The following is a 22,834-nucleotide window of genomic DNA, read 5'->3' on the forward strand; positions in this document are numbered from 1 at the left end:
CCGAGTCTAGACAGAAACCGACGAGAGAGAGAGAGATGCAAATTATTGCAAAATTAAGTTTTTCACAAAAATTAGTGTTCTACTAGGGATTTTCTAGGTTACTGATTACGAAACTGATCAGATTCGCAAAATCATTTGTTTAAACAGTGTTATTTATGCAAAATAATTCAATATTGAATATTTCATAAAAAGGAGTGTACTATTGGGATTTTCAGAGTGCCTGATGACAAATCTCGCATCGGATTAAAAAAAAACTTGTCAACACAGTCTTTCAAGATTGCGGATAACAAATCTGATATCCAATTGCATCGTGAATTCTTGTTAATGAATTTAAATGGCTTTGCAATCGAGAGATAAAGATTGCAGTTATACGGCTGCAGTGAAAACTCCTGAACCTTCTTGGGCCATATGCGCCACGAGTTTTAAATAAAGTAAACTTATTTGAAGAATACGCGAGCATATCAAAGGGAGGCAAGTAAAGTGAATTTTAAATCTAAAACCAAAGTTTCTAAGCCCACTTACCCTAAACTCAGCGAGTCTTATAATAAAATACGTGGCAAATCAGAGGAAGACGAGGGAAAGGGAGCAAAAAATTCAAATTCTAAGCACCCCAAATCAACCTACCTTACGCGCAGCAAGTTTTATAATAAAATACGTGGCACATAGTCAGGAAGGCCAGCAAGAGCAAAAAAAATCTAAAACCAAAGTTTCTAAACCCACCTACCCCACGTGCAGCAAGTTCGATAATAAAATACGTGGCACATCGAAGGAAGGCGATCCTCGGCGAGTTGTAAATCTAAAACCAAAGCTTCTAAACCAACCTACCCTACGTACAGCGAGTTTTATAATAGAATACGTGTCACGGGAAGGCGAGCAAAGCGAGAATAAATTTAATACCAAAATGCGTAAACCCATTAACCATACGCTTTCCAAATTATTAATTTAGTTAAACAACACCTCGGCACATCGAAGGAAGACGAGCAAAGCGAGGAATGAATCCAAAACCGTAATGCATGAACCCATTAACCCTACGCTTCCATAGAATAATAATTTATTTAAACAACACCTCGGCACATCGGAGGAAGGCAAGTGAAGCCAGGAATAAATCTAAAACCAAAGTGCTTAAAGCCGACTACTCCGTGCTCTCCGAGCTTAATAAATTATTTAGACTACATCTCGGCACATTGAAGAAAGACGAGTGAAGGGGAAAATAGATCCAAAACCGAAATGTATAAACCCATTTACCCTATATCGGCTCACACCTCTGCCCGATATAACAGGATAGAATTAGTGGTCGCCACGAATAACCGCCTAACTATTGGCCTAGGCCCGCGGACATTGGCCATAAGTCGGCTAAGTTGCGTTATCCTAGCCGTGGCTTTCTAGCAGATGCGATTTAGGTGTTCCCCATAGTTCAGTTTCGTGTTCAGAGTTAGTCCTAGATACTTGGCCGATGATTTCATCATTATAGTCTCGCCGCCTACTTTCATAGGTATGATGGAAGGTATTCGCTTTCCTGTCAAGATAACGATTTTGGTCTTATTTGGCGCGAAGGTCAGTCCGTGATTCGTCATCCACCATAGCATTCTCGCATAATCGCGTTTAACTTCGCTTGCGCGATGTCCACGTTTCGTGCAGTTATAACCGTGGCCACGTCGTCTGCGTATCCCACAAGCGTCACGTTTTTCAGCGTTTCAAGATTTAGAAGCCTGACGTACAAGATACCTCAGAACTCCGGCCCCAAGATCGAACCCTGTGCTACTCCTGCAGTTATAGGTCTTTTTCTACGCCCTTCTTCCGTCTTATACTCAAAAACATGATCCCTCAGATAATCTTCCGTAAAGCACATAATGCATCGCGGCATACTGAATGATTCCCCAAATATGGGTATTCCCCAAGTATGGATTCCTGGTCTAGTCAAATTTTCAACCTGTCCCTGAGCGAACCCTGCTTCCCATCTGCCTGGAAATTGTCGCTTGTGCGCGCACTCAACAAAGTCAGTTCACCAACAGCCGTGACTGACTACCGTCCGATTTCACTTCTCTGCTTTCTATCCAAGGCCCTGGAGTGGCTGGTGCACAGGCAAGTCTCAGAATACCTTGAATCAAGGCTCCTACTAGATAATCTTCAAACAGGCTTCCGCACTGGTCACAGCACTCAGTCTGGACTAATTAAGCTAACTGATGATGCCAGGCCCGGGATAAACAAAAAGAAAGTAACACTTCTCCTTCTCTTTGACTTTAGCAAGGCGTTTGACACTGTGTGTCACGTCAGGCTTCTGAGAAAGCTATCCATCTTCGGCTTCTCAAAACAGCTCATCCGCTGGTTTGCCTCCTACCTCACTGGGAGAGAGCAGGCCGTCGTTGGTGACAATAGCGAACGTTCCTCCCCTCGGCGTCTTAATATCGGCGTCCCGCAGGGATCCGTTCTGGGTTCCTTGCTGTTCGCATTGTACATCAACGACATCGGTTCCTGTCTTGATACCGATGTTTCCCATCTCATCTATGCGGATGACTTGCAAATTTACAGTCAATGCCACCTTGAGGAGCTCGATTCTTTATCAAACAGGATGAGTGCTAATACCGAGAGGATAATGGGCTGGGCTGCATAGAACAGGCTAAAACTCAATGTTAACAAAACCAAAGCAATTGTCCTGGGCTCCCCCTACTACATAAATCCACTACCTTCAATAGCTAACACCTATATCAACATTGGGGGTGCCCAGGTCAGCTTTGAATCTTCTGTGCGTAATCTGGGATTGGTGCTTGACTCTAAACTCACGTGGAAGGAGCACGTTACACAAGTGTGTAAGCGTGCTCACTCGCTAATGTACAGGCTTTACTTTTTCAGAAAAAGTACCAATCTCAGATTGCGCAAGCACTTAGTGCGAGCGCTCCTGTTTCCCCTTATAGACTACTGTTCTCTTGTATACTGTGACCTGACGCAGGAACTCGACTTAAAACTACAGAGGCTCGTGAACATGGGGATTCGGTACATCTATGGTGTAAGGAGAGATGAGCTTACCACTGCCGGACGCAGGAAGTTTTTCACTGCTTGTTTCTTACGAAAAATGTTTAACACTGCCGTACCATCATACGTACTAGCCTACTTCGATTTTCGCGTAGCACTCCTGCCTGTTAGGGGGAAAGTGACATCTCTTGATATCCCTACTTTCGCGACGGAGACGCTGAGGAACTCGTTTCATATCAGCGCTTCATACCTATAGAACAACCTGCCATCACACCTCCGTAACACTACATCCATCGCAGTATTCAAGAAACTAGCTAAAGATTACTTTTTCGAACTCGAAAACGCATAAACATCGTGTACACAGTCACGCACACGCACACACTTGGTCACTATCGCTTAACCCATCTTCACCTCATCATATTTTGACACTACACAGCTACTAAAACAGATACCTCAAATTTACTATTTTTATACTTTTACTACTCTGCTGTACATATTGAATCGTACAACATAATGTACGCAAATAAAAATTAATTAATCTAATCTAATTATCTCTCTCTCTCTCTCATTCATACAGTCTTGAGACGGTCTACCCCGACTGCGCCGAACGCCGTTATTGCACGGCAAAATTTCGTTGTGTTACAAATTACATAATTTTTGTACATGATTTTATTACATAAATATTTGGGACTAAAAAATCATATAATAAAATTATATAACAATATCATATACTAAATTCGCCTAATTATTTTCAACCGAGTAATCAAAGCTTGTACCTAAAACAGACACTGGATAAATTCAAAATAAATGATGCGAAACCGATGTGTGTGCCGGCAGATCCGAATGTTAGACTACAACCAGCTGATCTGGAATGCAAGAACGAGTGCGCGGTACCATACCGAGAGGCTATTGGGTCATTAATGTTTCTAAGTGTCATCTTTAGGTCTAAAAACCCTCAGTTCCATAAAAGAACTAAACACATCGACATCCGGTTCCACTTTATTCGCGAGAAATACGAAAATAGTGAGCTTAACATAAAGTATGTACCATTGGAAAAGAACCTGGCAGACATGTTCACGAAAGCTCTGCCAAGAAATCGCTTTTTGTACTTGTCCAGCAGCCTCGGTCTAGTAAGCAAAGAATCTTTCTTACAATAATACGAAAATCGAGAGATTGTGCAAACGGCGGAAGTGTAGAAGTTAGTTTCCTCAATCTTGTAACAGAGGGCGCTCCTCCCTTGACGCGAAGCGTAGACTTTTATTCGCAGAGCGAGCGGGCCCCCCTCAGTCCTTTAGGACAGCTCACCGAGATCGCATCGATACTTTTGTCAAGAGCTATTTCCTTCATACAAATAAACTCCTTTTTTCAATCTATATGCCTGTTTTTTATTAACATTCCATCAAAACATCAAGAAAATATTCATTCAAGATCTTACGCAAGATAGTATACAAGATCTTGCATATGACATTACGTAATATCTTTCCTAATTTCTTACATAAGATCTTATGCAAGATCTTATCGCCATGAACAAAAGAAATCTTTTGATTAATAATTAATTCAAAATCTTATGTAAGTTCTTATCTAATATCTGATATAACACTTAAAAAGATACCGTTTTATTGATCACTTACTCAAGATATACATAGGATCTAATATAAGATCTTGCATACGACCTTAAGTAACCCTGTTGGAACAGGTCGATAGAAGTCGATTAGATCACTTATCGACTTGAATAGTGAATCTTAATTTCACTTTTTGCATTAGAACTTGATAAAAAGTGATAAAATACGATAAAAATCAATATAAATCGATAAAACTTAATATGAAAAATTACAATTGAAGTTGATAGAATTTCAAGAAGATCATGATCTATTGATTTCAATTGCAATTTTTCATTTTGAGTATTATCGACTTATATCGATTTTTATCGTATTTTATCACGTTTTATCAAGTTCTAATGCAAAAAATGGAATTAAGATTCACTATTCAAGTCAATTGAAATCTTATCGACTTTAATGGTGAATTCTAATCGATTTCTATTCACTTTTTCCAGCAGGGAAATGATGAATTAAAAAATATCTCTTTAAGTGTTGCATGAGGTCTTTTATAAGAACTTACATAAGATCTTGAATAAATTATAAATTAAATGATTTGTATTGATCATGGTGGTAAGATCTTGCATATGATCTTGAATGAATATTCGATGAAAATATTTTTCATCGAATATTCATGAACATAAAATATCATGAACATAAAATCTTGTATGAGATCTTACGGAAGATTTTATGTTAGTTCTTGGTTGAAAAATCGCTGATAAGATCTTATCTTCCCCAAGATCTGATATAAGATTTTACCTACGTTCTTATATAAGACCTTAAGTAAAATTTTTAATAGGGAAGCCTCCACCCGGAATGATCTATCTTGTCTCGTACTATTTTCCGTACACACTTTTAATATGCGGCCTATTGTCGGTCTACAGTCCGAAGAAAACGCAGAGAGAAGGTGTTGATGTTAATAATTGTAAAATCGTCCTCATTTAACAAAATCATAATCGCGCGCTCGAAATCGAAATATAAGTTCTAAAGACGAAACGAATCAACCTTATATTCATGGACGCGGAACGCGGGAGGAAACCAGACGTTTTTAGTACATATATTCAAATCGAGTGGCGAAACTTGTCAAAAAGGGGGTAGCCAAAGCTAATTCTTACATTCGCAATTATTCTTCAAAATGTTTAAAGCATTACTAGAATGTGCATTTTTTATTTTTTTTTGTATTAAAAATCGACTTATTAATTATTAAATTTGCAATGAAAAAGGCTTAATGCCTATCCTAAATTGGCGCTGTCGGCGGCACTTACCTATATAGCGTATATGTATATGTGTCGCCAGCGGGCTGACAGTATAGTAGCAGAGATTAGAGGAGAGATTGCCGATGCCGTGTTAAAAATGCGTGGCGAATTCGATGATGACGACACTTGCGGATTGCGATCGAACTATACGCATCTAGAAAAGGAGCGTAGGGGAAGTATACGCATCCAGCGGCAGTGGAGGAGAAGGGAGAGGCGCTATATATTCTTGGAGAAAAAGTGACAAACGGCGACTGTCGAATTTGCGCATCCACACCTCGCGGTAGTTTCAACCAACGCCAAATAACTATTCGGGCATATTATTGGACTAAAAAGAATGTTTAAACAACAACATAAATGTAAAAAAATTCGAATCTAAAACTTTTGAAAACTCATGATTGAAAACTTTAATTTTTAGAGGGATTATGGTTAAACCGACACAAACAAGTTAAGCTTAAGCTTAAACAAAGCTAAATTAAACTAATAAGCCACCCCAGCCTCCCGATAAACATATGCTACTTTCAGTTTTCATATGTCAACGACGATCATGGCGGCGCGGTCTACGTTGTTGCTTGGTATTCTTATGCACTCGGGTTCGAGTCCAAGTCTCAGCAAAAATTTTATTCTACTTGCTGATAAAATATACAGTATACAATAATAACGCAATATGTCATTCTACTTCTGAAATTATATTTCAATTTAGGTAAGTATACGGTACAGAGGGGACCTGCAATGTATAACTACCATTATTTATAGTATTTTACGTAAAGAAAAAATACAATTTTAAATAAATTTAAATTATCTTATTGGTACGATAACGTTTTATTAATTACATTGATATTAAAAAAAAAATTATTAATTTGTATTCCAAAAATTCAAGAAGTTTCATTGTATACTTTTTTTTCATAAACGATTAAGAAGTAAATTATACCTATATTTATTGCAGGCCCGTCCACCGTATACTTAGCTAAATTGAAATATAATTGCAGAAGCATAATGGCATATTGCGTTATTATTGTATACTGTATATTTTATCAGCAAGTAGAAAAAAAAAAAAGATTTGCTGAGACTCGGACTCGAACCCGAGTGCATAAGAATAACAAGCAACAACGTAGACCGCGCCGCCACAATCATCGTTGATGGAGAAAAACTGAAAGTGCATATGTTTATCGGGAGGCTGGGTTGGCTTGTTAGTTTAATTTAGCTTTGTTTAAGCTTAAGCTTAACGTGTTTGTGTCAGTTAAACCATAATCCGTCTAAAAAATTAAAGTTTTTAATTATGAGGGTTGATTTCATAAAGACGATTATGGCCACTGGCATTAAGGGCTTAGAGACATTAGTCTGTAATAGAGTTTATCGGTGATTGTTTATAAATATATCATTGTTTATGAATCATATTCACCGCGTAAGCCCGAATCCTTGACAGTTACCGCCGCTTATATTATTTCTCTTCTATGCTCTGCCGCGCCGCGATGTGATTGTGTACTCTCTACTTCCCTCTTCGCCGCTGCTGCTGGTGGGGAAGCTAGTTGCGTACGGCCGCCCCTACTTCTCCTCCGCTGCTTCTAGATGCGTATAGTTCGGAGCGAAAACCGCAGGGCGGCGCTAGCTTACGACTGCATTCGCACGGCACGCTTTCGCCCATGCTCATCGGCAATCTCTCCTCTAATCTCTGATAGTAGTCACTAGGACCTGTTCTCTTCTGTCCAGTTTCCCTGGAGAAAACTAAGAAAAGTAATACTAGGCCTAAACTAGAGGGCGTAGTCCTAATCGGCAGCAGCATCACTTATACTTTAGAAAATATAATATAAAAATAATATAAATTTAATAAAATAAGATATACAATAAGATAGATGAGAATAAAAATTGACAACTTTTGAGTCTTGAGAAATGCTACATTTTATTCACAGTAATCTGGTATAATTGTTACAGATGTATTAGTAAAATATCAGCATTTATAAATTATAGAAAATTTTCTTTAAAAAAAATTTGGTACATGATCGAATACTATAAAACAGTGCCAATATTTTTAAATTTTAAATTTATCTTGAATCTCGCATTTTAAATTGCATTGCTGATCAATCAAAACCTCAGGAATAAAAACGTACTTAATTTATACTTAAACGTAATTAGATTAGATAATTAAAATATGTAGAGTTAAATATTATCTTTTTAAGATTATATGAGTTGTTTTGTTTTTGAATGTAACATTACCTTATGAAAACTGCTTGCATGGATATTTTCTGTCATATATGTAATTTTTAATTATAACTGATTGTGAGTATTCTTTTAAAGTCGTTATAGTTGTAATAAAGTTTTTATCTCCTTTAAAATGTATACATTTATCTAAATTAATATCCCTGGTGTATCAATTAATTTGCAAACAAAATTAAATTTAACAACTTAATTTCATATGAATTAATATCTATATTCACACATTTTCATTTGTGTTTAAATTGTATTTTATGTCTGAAATAAGACAAAACAAAATATTACATTGATGAAGTTGTAATTAAATGTAAAAATCAATAAAATATAATAAATTATAATAATTCCATTAAATTTACAAAATTAAATTACATAATTTAAATTTTAGAATGTAAATTAGCTTTTTATATCTATCATATAAGTATGTAAATTTGTGTATAAGAATCATTGGTATTTGGTACATTGTATCGCTGCTTCCAACAAAGAATAGTAAGCACATCTCCAATTACCAATGAATATTAGCAGATTTAATTCTCAGCCATGATGACTAGCATATCTTCATATTTAGCTGCAAAGACTATAACATTTTCAACTGTGACAAAAACTAGCAAATTTTACAAAAACATCTGCAGGTTTAGTTCTTTATTGTTTTATGTTTAAAAAATTGATAAAATTGATTAACGCCAAAGCAATAAATAATAACATTCATATGCAAAGAGTCAACTACCCTGTTAGAAATGTCAACCGTTTAATGGCTTAGCAATGGCTCATTTAACCAATAACGCTAACGAACTGCTTAGAAAACCGCTAAATAACCGCTTACTGTAATAGAAGCTTATACACAGCTCCTTAAAGTTAATCTGCTTAAATTTCGTTCCCTAGTCATGCATATACAATTGTAAGGTTAGAATGTTCATTAATCAACATAAATTTACCTGCATAATTAATTATAATTAGAATAAGGTTAGGAAATGAAATAAGCACATAATATCATGATATCTGGTTAAACTAATTAGTAGACATTGAGGTTAGAATAATATCTTCACAAAGTTTAAATGATCTGCATGCACTAAACTTCATTTCACTTAACCGTACCAAGTCATCAACCATTATTTCATGATGTCATATTATCAAATTAAAACAATTTATTTATTTATTTTTTTATTTTTCATACACGGGCTTACAGCCCTTATCTTAAACGTACAATGATAATGCAGGTTCCGCTACGCACAGATTCTGATTTGTATATTAAGTGGATAAATTATTAAACAAAATTATTAACTATGTATCTCATCAGGTATATGGTAGCATTAACGATTTACACTTTGTCTTAAAAGCCAATGTACCTAGGTCTCACATTCGAGGGAGTATTATTCCAAATACGAGGTAGTCTGTGTTCCGTCGAGTAATACATACAATGGTTCGAGCATGTGGTTTCATGTACTACACCAGGATTGCGCAGATTGTAATTTACCATTCTAGGCGCAAGAATGTCTGTGATGTCTGAAATGTTTATCAAATTATTAATTACCCTGTAGGCTAGTAGCGCATCATGAAAGTTACACAAAGAGTCGATGGGATTAATTTTCAGAGTCGGCATCATCCAGGTGTAGTCGTGATCAAATCTATCAAATGCGATATTGGCAATTCTAAGAAACCGATGTTAAACAGCTTCCATATAATTGATCAAATAATCGTAGAAGGGACGCCAAATTTGACAACAGTAGGTAAAAAGCGGGAGAACTTGGGTTTTATACAAAGTAACAACTGTTTGCACATCTTTAAAATCTCTGCAGACTCTCGATATGAAGCCAACCACTCTAGATGCCTTGCTGACTACATAATATTCAATGTGCTTTTTGTAACTCAGGTTTCTGTCTAGAAATACTCTTAAGTCCCTTATTTCACTCACTCTATTCAAAATAGTGCTGGGCAACCTGTAGTCAAAGACACAAGGTTGCCTAGATTTAATGAATGAGATTACACTACACTTTTTTAAATTTAACATAAGGCCATTCGCTTGTGACCACTCAAAAATTCTACTAAGATCATCCTGTAACCCACTACAATCCCTTGGAGAATTAACTATATTGAAGATTTTTATATCATCAGCATAAATTGCTAGATTCACGAATTTCAAGCATGATATTACATCGTTAACAAATATTGAAAATAGTAGAGGACTGAGATGCGAGCCCTGTGGCACTCTAGAGAGTACACTGATTTCAAACGATTGCTCATTTCTTACTTTTACAACTTGGTTTCTGTTCGATAGATAAGATTTTAGTCACCGTAACAGAGCACCATCGATACCAATACAATTAACTTTATGAATGAGTATAGGTAATGATGCACACTATCAAATGCTTTAGAGAAATCAAGGTATAAAATCGAATCCACCTAGCTCAAATCAGTAAATGCTTGAGTTATGAAGTTCGTAAAAACGAGCAAATTCGACAACGTCCATTTCTTTAATACAAAGCCACATTGTTCTTTAATAATAGTATCGACTAGAAAACTGCTTAGTTTAGACGCAACCAAGGTATCTAGAATCTTGGTAATGCAGCTAATAATAGATATTGGTCTATAGTTTGTTATATCATTCTTACAGCCATCCTTAAAAATAGGGTTAACGAAGGATTTTTTCCAGATACTAGGAAACATACCAGCGGCCAGTGAGTCATTAAACAGTTTCGACAGCGGAACTGTTATTTCAGAAATGCAACGCTTTACAAAATGGGCAGGAATGATATCCGGACCAAGAGTTGTGCTGTTTTTCAACCCATTCGTCACTGCTACAAGTTCATCTTTAGTAATAACGATATTGTTCAAAGAGTTTACTTTGCAGTCTACCAGAATGTACGAAGTAGGCAACACGAATAGGTTGAACCAAAGAATTCGGCAAATTGGTTAGCGATATCACGATCAGAATTTGCGAAAGCATTGTTATATCTAGTATTACGTGGGACGTCATTGTCCTTCCTCACTTGCTTTATATATGACCAAAAAGACCGAGGATTATAGACTTAATGCTGTTTTCAACCGACTCAGTATAGTCCTTATAATTAATTTTCGACAATCAAATGCACATGGCCCTAAGCTTCTTAAAATAAATATAATCAGATTCTAGATCGGTCTGTTTAAAAACCCAGTACGCCTCCTTTTTTGACTTTATTAGCGTAATAAGCTTGGAAGTATACCAATGTGGGTATGTGGTTGCAAAACATCATTTGAGCGAAACATAATGAGAGAATTTATTAAGCCACAAAATTTTTCCGCGCTTTTATTGGCATCAAGATTTTCCAACAGATCATCCCAATCAACAGTAGCTAGTTTACACCTAATAAAGGTACATTTAATAAAGTTATAATCAGCTTTAAAAAATTTCTGAATTGATAATCACTAATCAATTTTATATATGTCAAGCATCAAGCATTAAAGTTCAGCAGGTGAGATCAGCTGACTAGTGGTTATGAAAAAAAGGTTACAATTTTCAAAAATATTTTAATGCACACTTGCCGTCCCGTCGTCATATAGTCTACGATTTGTACTGACTTAAAACAACTTATTGATTACTTAACGATCATTCCCCACACAAATATGCACATTTATTGCCTTTTTAATGAAAACAGAGAAATTCTATAAAACACTTCATCCATACGCAAAAGTTTATGGTAAAAAAAAATCGTAAAGCCAATATAATTCCAAAAATACTTATTATTAACTTTCACGGATATATTTAAAGATTCCTACAATAAAGCAAAGCTCCTTTTAAATTATAATAAAAAAATGTTGTAATTTTAAAATATGATTTAACAAATTTCCACCTTAATCCATTAAAAACCAGGCAAAACCTGGCAGAGATATCGAGAAACGAACTATGCCATCCTTTGCATAACCAAAAAAAAAATACCCGTGTTTTTTCTTTTGTCGATCACAATTGTTTATAACAAATTATTTAACCAAATAACCCAAAATGTCATAATTTTGCAAAACTGAATGCGGATATCGATTCTACGGGCAAAAACACGACAAAAACCTATGTTACGTATTTTTGTCAGAGTTCAATTTATTAGTCTAAAACAGGAACAAACTTTTCACATGTAAATCATCCTTCTCATCCGTCTTACAAGGAAAGGTACCCAACCCGAACTCACCGATTTTGATGATTTTCATATATGTTGTAGAACATAAAAAAATAAGAGACACGTATTTTTTTTTATCGGCTAATTTTCACTTTTAAGGGGTAAAAACCTCCCCTAAAGTTAACCCCCAAAAAGCATTTTTTTTTAAATATCTCGGCTTAAAATTAATATTTTTCAATGAAACAAATTGGAGGTTATTTCTTACAAAAAGAGCAAGTATTTCATGGTGATTTGAAGAGTATGGGTAGCATCCCCTATTTTTTAGGGGTTGAAAACATATATTTTTTGGCATAATTTTATAATAAAAATGTTTAAACCGACTAAAAAAAATTGGAAAAAATGTTTAAACATCCTTAATAACAAAATTTCGTTGACGTCTTTCGGTGTTTTCATAAATATTATCCCTAAGGGGGTAAACCACCCCTAACACAAAATAACTGTAAATATGTAATTCAATACATAATATTTCGTAGAAAGTTTGTATATAGAGGTTTTCGAGGTCGCTGATTACAAATCTGTTATCAGATTTTCAAAATTCAAAATGGCGGATCCAATATGGCGGACGGAAATATCGAAAAAAAAATTTTATATAATAAAAAAGTTTTAAACGACTAAAAAATTTGGAAAAATTTGTAAACATCTATAATAAACAAATTAAGTTTTTAGGTTTTTTCATAGATACTTCCCCTTAGGGGGGTAAACCACCCCTAACACAAAATAACTATAAGTATACATCAATCCATAATATTTTGTAGAAGGTTTGTATATAGGGGTTTTCGAGATCGCTCTTTACAAATCTGATATCAGATTTTAAAAATACAAAATGGCGAAACCAATGTGGTGGACGAAAATGTCGAAAAAAAATTTTAACTTTCAAAAAAACTTGTTTACAAATGTGTGATCTTTGTAGCCTGTACATGTGAACTAAAGAGCCTTAAACCCTAAACCCCTAAAGAACAAATAGGCTAAATGGTTGTGCTTTTTAACCAAACGACTCCAAACCCCTAACCTCCAGACAAGCCGAAGGCCTATGCTTTACCGTAGACACGAGTATAGACATATTACCGATATTTTATTCTATCATTTTGTATGTAACAAATAACGTCTCGTTTTCTGTTTCAATCAAAGATTATTTATTTTTCTGCTTTTATAAATTAGCATAATTTCAAAAGTAATTTCATAAATTATAAAGTATTTCATAAATTGCATAATTATATAATTTTATAAATTCAAAAAGTCCACACTTTTTTGCAAATGAAAAAACATAGGTTAATAAAATTAGTTTATCAAACTATTTTGCGTTTTGTAATCAAATTTAATGTTGTCAAACTTGGGAGTTTTTCATTGTTACAATTATTTCGTAAGCCGAAAGTTTTTTAGATGAATTCTCGAAGTAATGATTATTGTATCTATAGTAAAATATTTACAGTCTGGAATTCCATAATAATACTATTTGCTACGATTTAATGAATTTATCAAAAAATCTAAATTTAATAATAAATATTATTCTAATTATTATTATTATTTTTCATTATCATTGCTATTATCAGTATTACTGTTATTATTGCTATTGCAATTATGCTTATTCTTCTTATTATTATTATTATTATTATATTACTATGATAATTTTTGTTATTGGTAAAAATACATAAAAGAATATTAATACTCGAACTTCATTTGCAATTAAAGAACACGTTGTTATTGAAAGGGAATTTTATATGCATTCATTAGTTTAATGAATGTTATCGTACATTCAATGATAATTCCACAGATAAATGTCTTTCACTCATAAAAGTTGTTGACAATATGTGCGAATCACTATGTTCTTTTTTTAGATTGTTTTCATCGAGTGTTTACCTCAGCTGCCTGTGTTATTTTTTAGGCAGTGAGTGAGTTTTGTGGGTATTCTAGTTCGATGCCGGAAAGTAAGAATAGTACGTCTATTTGTTTGTCAGTGGTATCATACAGTTGTAGAAAATTTTCTTTAGTGATTTTATATAGATTTACATTATTCAATTTCAAAGTGAATAAAAGTTGAATAAAACCAAAAATAGAGTTTTCCGTACATCACAAAGTGGAACGAGAATTCTTCTCCAATGCATAAATTAATGATTTGATTCAATTTACATTCACTCGTTTTATTCTGGTAGAAATGTAGCAGTCGTGCCTTACATGCAAAAACACAGCTTGTATAAATTTTACCGCTTGTTTTCATTTTAGATTGAAAAATGAAAATTAATCCGTTAAACGTTCTAAACTTATTATTAGCATACTTTCAAGCGTTAAACATACCAGATAGTGTCACGAATTATCACGAAACAGAGTTGGCCGAAAAAATAAAAGAAATTTTAATAGATGCAACACATGATTTCAACGATGTAGAAATGATTACTGATGACTCTTTGGATTTTCAAGAAGAGTATAAAGACCATAATGCGGAAATAATTGAAGATGAAGTGCAACATCATTTTCCTGATCCGGATATAGCACCAACAAATCAATGTACAGCAGATAATGAAGAACTAGATTTTGAATACAAAAAAAGAGCTGTAGAATTTTGGAGAAGTAGCAAAACGAAGCAAAATTTAAGTCGCAAAACAGTGCAAAACAGATTCAAAAAAGTATCATCTATTAGTCAGCTACGTCGTTGGGCTCATTCAATTAATAAAGGTGGCACGTATAGAGAAAAAGTAGCACAAATTTGTCAGTATACCCTGGATAATTTTCAAGCAGCTCTCGACAGTGGTTCAATTATCCATGATGAAGATATAATTCGATGGGCCTTACAAGCTAAAAAAGAAATTGGTTTTGATGATATTAGATTCAAAGCTTCTAAACATTGGTTACTCAAATTTAAGCAAGCACACCGAATAGTTTCTAGGAAAATAAATAAGTTCATAACAAGAAAAACACTAGAAAGTAGTGCAGAACTTACGGCTAAAGCTGATGCATTTATCGATGACGTTAAATCGTGTATACCAAGGATTGGACTCGAAAATTTGTATAATACAGATCAGAGCGGATTTCAGCTAGAAATGCATTCTGGAAGAACATTAGCAGTAGAAGGAGAAAAGCAAGTGCAATGTCTGGTACAGTCAATTTCAGCAACAACGCATAGTTATACTATACAGCCACTAATATCAGCTACTGGACAACTGTTGTCACCGCTATTTCTTGTTTTAAAGGAACCAAGTGGCAAGTTTGGCCCTATTGTAGAACAAAACATATTTAGACCAGAAAACGTGTACGTGGAAGCATCCAAATCTGGAAAATTAACAACAAGTAAGGGAACTAATAACAATTTTTACATTGTAATATCGTTGATCAGTTAATTAGTAAGTCGTTTAATTGCAGATCACTTCAAAATCTGGTTGGAAAAAATATTTTATCCCTATGTAGGCCATCACTCAATACTATTACTTGATTCTTGGAGTGGTCATTGTGACAAAGTTATAGAAGAAACAATGCCACAAAATAAAATTATTAACATAAAAAAAATTTCAACTGGAACCACAGGAAAAATACAACCACTTGATGTCTATGGATTCCGTATTTGGAAAAACTTTGTCCGAACATTTTCTGATAATGTAATGTTAATGGATCATGATATGAATTTACATGTGAGAAATAATATAATTAAACTTCAATCATTGGTTCACAACCAACTGTCTTCACCGAGATATATAGATTTGTTTAAATATTCCTGGTATAAAAGCGGTTACGTCAATGAAAAACCAGATAAATTTGATAATCCTATAGATTTCAGTTTTGGAAAGTCTTGTGCAACACATTGTGAAATAGAAGGGTGCACAAACATTGCAATTGTACGATGTGGTTGGTGCAAAAAAGCATTGTGCTTTAAACACTTTTATGAGGACTACCATTATTGTAAAAACATCGTAAAATAATATATTTTATGCTCAATACAAAAAATGCACTATGGCAAAGGATAAAAGATTGTAGATTATTATTATACTCTAATATTATAAACAAAAATACAATATAAGTTGAATTTACAATAAAGGAATTTCAATAACATTCTGATAACAATTTCTACGGAAATTATAAAACTGCTTCACACACAGAATTTTCTTGTTTACAAATTTAGGAATTTGAGGTGGTTTGGTTAAAAAGCACAACCATTTAGCCTATTTGTTCTTTAGGGGTTTAGGGTTTAAGGCTCTTTAGTTCACATGTACAGGCTACAAAGATCACACATTTGTAAACAAGTTTTTTTGAAAGTTAAAATTTTTTTTCGACATTTTCGTCCACCACATTGGTTCCGCCATTTTGAATTTTCAAAATCTGATATCAGATTTGCAAAGAGCGATCTCGAAAACCCTTATATACAAACCTTCTACAAAATATTATGGATTGAAGTATACTTATAGTTATTTTGTGTTAGGGGTGGTTTACCCCCTAAAGGGTAGTATCTATGAAAAAATCGAAAAACTTAATTTGTTTATTATAGATGTTTACAAATTTTTTCCAATTTTTTTAGTCGTTTAAAACTTTTTTATTATATAAAATTTTTTTTCGATATTTCCGTCCGCCATATTGGTTCCGCCATTTTGAATTTTCAAAATCTGATAACAGATTTGTAATCAGCGACCCCGAAAACCTCTATATACAAACTTTCTACGAAATATTATGTATTGAATTATATATTTACAGTTATTTTGTGTTAGGGGTGGTTTACCCCCTTAGGGATAATATTTATGAAAACACCGAAAGACGTCAACTAAATTTTGTTATTAAGGATGTTTAAACATTTTTTCCAATTTTTTTTAGTCGGTGTAAACATTTTTATTATAAAATTATGCCAAAAAATATATGTTTTCAACCCCTAAAAAATAGGGGATGCTACCCTTACTCTTCAAATCACCATGAAATACTTGCTCTTTTTGTAAGTAATAACCTCCAATTTGTTTCATTGAAAAATATTAATTTTAAGCCGAGATATTTAAAAAAAACGCTTTTTGGGGGTTAACTTTAGGGGAGGTTTTTACCCCTTAAAAGTGAAAATTAGACGATAAAAAAAAATACGTGTCTCTTATTTTTTTATGTTCTACAACATATATGAAAATCATCAAAATCGGTGAGTTCGGGTTGGGTACCTTTCCTTGTTAGATGTAGACCTGCGGAATACCGTAGTGTTGCATGCTACAATTGGATGAGCTTATTTTTTTTCAAAACTTTCCGTGTTAGAGATCACGTTTGAGTGGCAGGCTAAGGGTGGTACATCAATTGAAAAAAAAAAATTATCTTCCGAAACGAGACTTTAAGAATAGAACTTTTCATAAAAAGAGATCACATTATTCTGTGTCGATAAGAGGTAAAAAATGGACATGGTGTCTTTTTATGCGACTTATTCAAGCATCTTTAGCGAACGCTACGGTGATTTACAATAAACTCCATCCGGATGAAAAGTAAGGTTCCAAAGATATTGTTCAAGAAGTTTGTAAATATTACATTCGGAAGCTATCATCAGTACGTATTCACAGGGAAAAGAGGAAGCCTGAAAATTCTTCAGAACACATCACGAAACAAGGAAGTATGAAAAATATGGGATAGGTACGTGTTCGACAAGAACTGAATGGTTCTGTACGAAATGTTGCAAACCTATTTGCATAAAACACAAAGAAGATCACGGCAATGAACCATAATTGGGTTCATAACTCGGAAACTTATTGAAACTTTTACTACTTTGCGCACGATTGTTTATCCTTATTTTACACTAACAAATTGAACTCTGACTAAAAAACGTTACATAGGTTTTTGTCGGGTTTTTGCCCGTAGAATCGATATCCGCATTCAGTTTTGCAAAATTACGACATTTTGGGTTATTTCTTTAAATAATTTGTTACAAACCATTGTAATCCCCAAAAGAAAAAACACGGGTACTTTTATTTTTGGTTATGCAAAGGATGGCACGGTTCGTTTCTTGATATCTCTGCCATATTTTGCATGGTATTTGGCATGGTCAATGCCCCCTTCCCAGAGTACGATTGTTTATAGGTATTTTACACTAACAAATTAAACTCTGACAAAAAAACGTTACATAGGTTTTTGTCGTATTTTTGCCCGTAGAATTGATATCCGCATTCAGTTTTGCAAAATTACAACATTTTGGGTTATTTGTTTAAATAATTTGTTATAAACAATTGTGATCGTAAAAAGAAAAAACGCGGGTATTTCTTTTTTTGTTATGCAAAGGATGGCACAGTTCGTTTCTCGATATCTCTGCCAGGTTTTGCCTGGTTTTTAATGGGTTAATAATAACAATTAGAATGTTTTATCGATAAACTATAAGACGACGGGACGGCATTAAAATAATATTTTTGAAAATTGTATCTCACCTGCTGAACTTTAATGATTGATGCTTAACATATATAAAATTGATTTCACTACATTCATTAGCGTATATTTATGCCCTGGTAGAAATGCTTACCAACGGTAAACTGTTGTCCAAAGTGACGGTTTTAGCAGGTTTGTTGGCCAACCATAGTCAACTGTTGGCTTATTTTCTGCCAGGGTGAAGACCAAATTATTAATACTTGCCAACATTTTATCTTGTAAAAGGTGTTTTTCAAACCGATTTCATACCCGATTAATGCGTTTAATTAAAGTTCAGAATTACTACGACTTCTCGAGAGCCTTATTATCTTGCGTATCTTGTCTTTGAGGACGTGCTGCTGTTGCTATTGTGCAACCTAGATCATTTGGGGTGTGAGGGTCTTGATGATGCTATCAGACAGCAGCGGTATGCTTGGATTTGTGGCCAGGTGTCACGGATATGTTAAGCTTGAGCTTGGTTTGACTTCCGACTCTGTCGATCTATGGGGGCCGCGTCGGCTCCTCGTTGACGTCTATCGCCTCCTCCTTGTCCTCGAACTGGATCAGACGTTCCGTCGCAAACTTGTTCTTGTGCTCTCGTTGTCTAACGCGCCGTTTTCAGATTGATGGTCTTGAGCGCCAAGTGTCATTTCCTGGTCGTCGGAGCAGCTCCGGCAGCCGTCATTGCGGCGCTCGCCAATTGTGGCGAATCCTACTTCACTAATATGTGAGGGCTGGCCGAAACCGCTGTAACGGAAGAAAAAGGAAGACCTTGTCGTTCATTGTAGACTCATTCCGAAGAAACAAGGGTATAAGGTCTTGGAGAGAGAATATAGTTGCCGTTGAGGAGGCTGAAGTACGAGTCGAACAACCATAGATATGGAGGTCGGCATTGCAGGGGACGGGGTCGTCGTTGAGCTCGACCGGTGAGAGCTTGTGAAGCTGAAGACGAGCTCATAGATTTTCCGTGTATCGCGGTGCCGATCTCGCTCTTCTCTGCTGTGGCAGTCCTGCATGTCCTGAAGCGATTGGCCGGTGCCCAGTTTCCAGTCCACCGATATGAACCAAGGGTCACAAAATTTTCGCTGATGTAGAGCACGCTGTTGTTTACTCTCTCGTGTCGTGTTTGTATTAGACCCATTAATTTTGTCGAGAGGTACACTAGCGGTAGCGCTTAGGTTCTTTGATAAACGCACGATCATGCACAATCACGCACAATAGACAGATTTGCGAGAGTTTGTGCGCACCACGCAGTTCCGAAACACCACTGTTTTAGGCTATGTTTATTTTTACACAAGGCCGGACGTACTCTGCTGCTACGTGTGCCTCTGTCCTCTCAAACAAACACTGATTCACGTTTGTAAACGATGCAAGAAAAACTAGATAAAGACAACTAGACAACTTCTAGCTTGAAAAATCTAGTCCTCTTTCCTCAGAATCTTTGTGTAGATAGATAATTACTCCGTGCGTTAGGCTCTCTGCAACTGCGATTCGTTTCGTAAAAGGCAGCGACGCTTAGTGGACATCTCTCTCGAGTGATCACTCTTTAACTATTAGAGTTGCACCTAATTAATATGTTCTGGAGGCATTCGCGGCGTAGTATAGTACATTGCACTGTTTGCTGAAGATAATCTCATTGTAACTTATTAAGATGACATATCTTGTTAAAAGAGTAGTTTTAGAATTTGGAATTTTCAAATACTATTTTATTATAATAGTAATGTACAAGCAAGAATATTTAAAAATTATATAAAATAATACAAAAACCATGTTTTATTATACAATTTCAAGCATTAATTGCTCGGATATATATCAAAGAAAAAAGCAATTATAATTACTCTTATTTAATTTTTTTTTTGTCCAATCATAACGAAACAAGGCTCATTTTGTTCGTTGAAAAATTTGAGGGGGAGTAACGGTAGAAAAATTTAAGTCTCGATTTACCAGAACGGTGCTAAATCAGTTTGTTGAAAATCACTTAAATTTTAATAAACAAACTGATCTAGCGCCATTCTGGTAAATCGTATCTTAAATTTTCCTACCGTTACACCCCCTGAAATTTCTCAACGAACAAAATAAAATTGTTTGATAAAACATGGTTTTTGTTCTATTTTATATCATTTTTAAATATTCTTGCTGGTACATTACTATTATAATAAAATAGTATTTGAAAATTCCAAATTCTAAAACTACTTCTTTGACCGAGTGATCGACCTTAAAAACCAAGCAAAATACATGCCTCATCAAATATATATGGAAAATTTCTTCATCGTTTTCAATTACTACCATGGCTGTTGCTGTTTCAGTAAATGTTGGAATACGTTTTATTTTCAAAGTTCTTTAAATCATCAAATGAGGTTGCCTCTTTAACTGTGTAATATTAATTTTAAGTGAAAAAACTCTCGTTCGTTAGGAATCACACAGATTAATCTTCCTAAAGTATTTAAATAGTTTTTACGTCTAATCCACTTCTTTTTAGTAAAAACATAATGTTCTGGTATATCACAATATAAAAAATTTCTGGCATAATCATCAATTTTATTTAGGTTAAACCATGCTATAAAAAAACGCATTATCCTCCAAGACTGGCGCAGTAATTTGCAAGGAACGTGGGGGTTGGCGAGTGGGGGGGGGGGTACCCCACTAGTTTGTTTAAAAAAAAAAATAAACGTGAACCTTTAACTTTTACCCAAGCATCAACAATGTATTGTTAGTTCATTTTCCTAAATTTAAGTAAGGATTAAAATCGTTTTCAATGCGAAATTTATGAGGATAAAATTGTAGCATTAAAATATTGTTTTTGTTATTTTTATTTTTCATATTGGGCATCCATCTGAAACCTCCATTAGAATACATAAGTGGATATGACATAGAATCTATATGTTCACTAATGTATAGTATATTATTAGGTGCTATATGTTTTGAATATATACATACATCTTGATCTTTTGGTGGTTGACCATTTTCACCTACAAATACCACAGTTACTTAATCGCAGTTAGCAAAATAAAAATTGAAGATCTTCAAATTTTAAAGGCCAGAGCAGACTGAGCAATCTAAACAATTTTCCCGACTATCTAATTATCGTATAAAATTATTATAATTTTTTTCGAACTGGCCACTTCTAAAGTTCAGGACAGATTGAGGAATCGAATCCACTTTCCCGGCTATTTATACATATTGGTACGAATGCGCAGATTGCATTTGTGAATATCAGAAATATATATATATATATATATATATATATATATATATATATATATATATATATATATATATAATATACAGTGTAAGTTAAATATATATATATTGTTCGCACGGGTATCTCTCGATGATGCTGGAGTCGGCGACGGACGTTAGCCGCCGGTGCAATGCTGACTCTGTATAATGCTGTCGGGTTACCGCGGTGTACAACTGCTTTTTTCGCGTATAGAGTTTTCCGGCAAGGCACGCGCCCTGTAGCCGCGCCGCGATGTAACCGGCGTTACTCTACCGGGTTCGTCGGAAGGACGCTATGAGAACACGGGATAAATAAGCATGCGTTTATGTTCTATTGTAAAGTGGTATATATTCTCTCATGATGTTAATACAATGTAGCGCGTGGCGCGAGAGGACGAGTTTGCACTCGCGGCTAGTGCTAAAGACGATAACTTATTATTTTATAACTTTATTATTATTTATAATTTATAGTGCAATATTCACATGTTGCCCATATACATCTAAAATAGGAGATAATTTATTTATTTATTATTAATTTATATATAAGAGTATACTTAATGTATCTGTGTGCAATGAAGCCATTCACATCTTTTCACAATGACTAACATTTTCTATTTGTTTATTTTTATTGATAATGCATAGGTCATTGTTTACATGTTGCCTAAACATATCTAAAATAGAAGATGATTAATTTGTTTATTACTGATTTGTCTACTTCTACTATTATATAAAAGTAATCTTAATGTACCTGTGTGTCGTGAAGCCATTCACATCTTTTCTCAATAACTTAACATCCTAACAACCTGAAGTTATCCTGACACCTGCCCTGCTAAAAATATGCGATTGAAATCGATGGACAAAAAATGAATCGATTCCGAGTCTACATCTTAATCCTGCGTTTTACATTTGAAAGCGATTATATTCAGGCTACTGCGTATGTAATATATTGATGGCATTAAAATCGATTTAAAACGATAAAATAATATCGATTAAACCGGATTAGAATACATAAGTATTAGGATATTCACTTAATCGATTCAATGCCTATTTAAATCGGAATCAATGTATCTGTGTACACTAGTAAAACGGTTTTAATGATTTTTTATAT

General features: G+C 34.5%; 1 protein-coding gene across 1 annotated transcript in view; it reads left to right on the forward strand.

The window, feature by feature from the left end:
- The first annotated feature begins 7,493 nt into the window (after nucleotides 1-7,493).
- The window catches only part of LOC116417913 (DNA fragmentation factor subunit alpha-like), a 243,519-nt gene continuing 228,178 nt past the window's right edge, over nucleotides 7,494-22,834 (forward strand). The window contains exon 1 of the mRNA XM_032602181.1: nucleotides 7,494-7,922. The gene's annotated coding sequence lies outside the window, so the exon portion shown is untranslated. The remainder of the gene's footprint in view (nucleotides 7,923-22,834) is intronic.

The sequence above is a fragment of the Nasonia vitripennis genome (assembly GCF_009193385.2).
Source record: "Nasonia vitripennis strain AsymCx chromosome 5 unlocalized genomic scaffold, Nvit_psr_1.1 chr5_random0006, whole genome shotgun sequence".
NCBI classification, from domain to species: domain Eukaryota; kingdom Metazoa; phylum Arthropoda; class Insecta; order Hymenoptera; family Pteromalidae; genus Nasonia; species Nasonia vitripennis.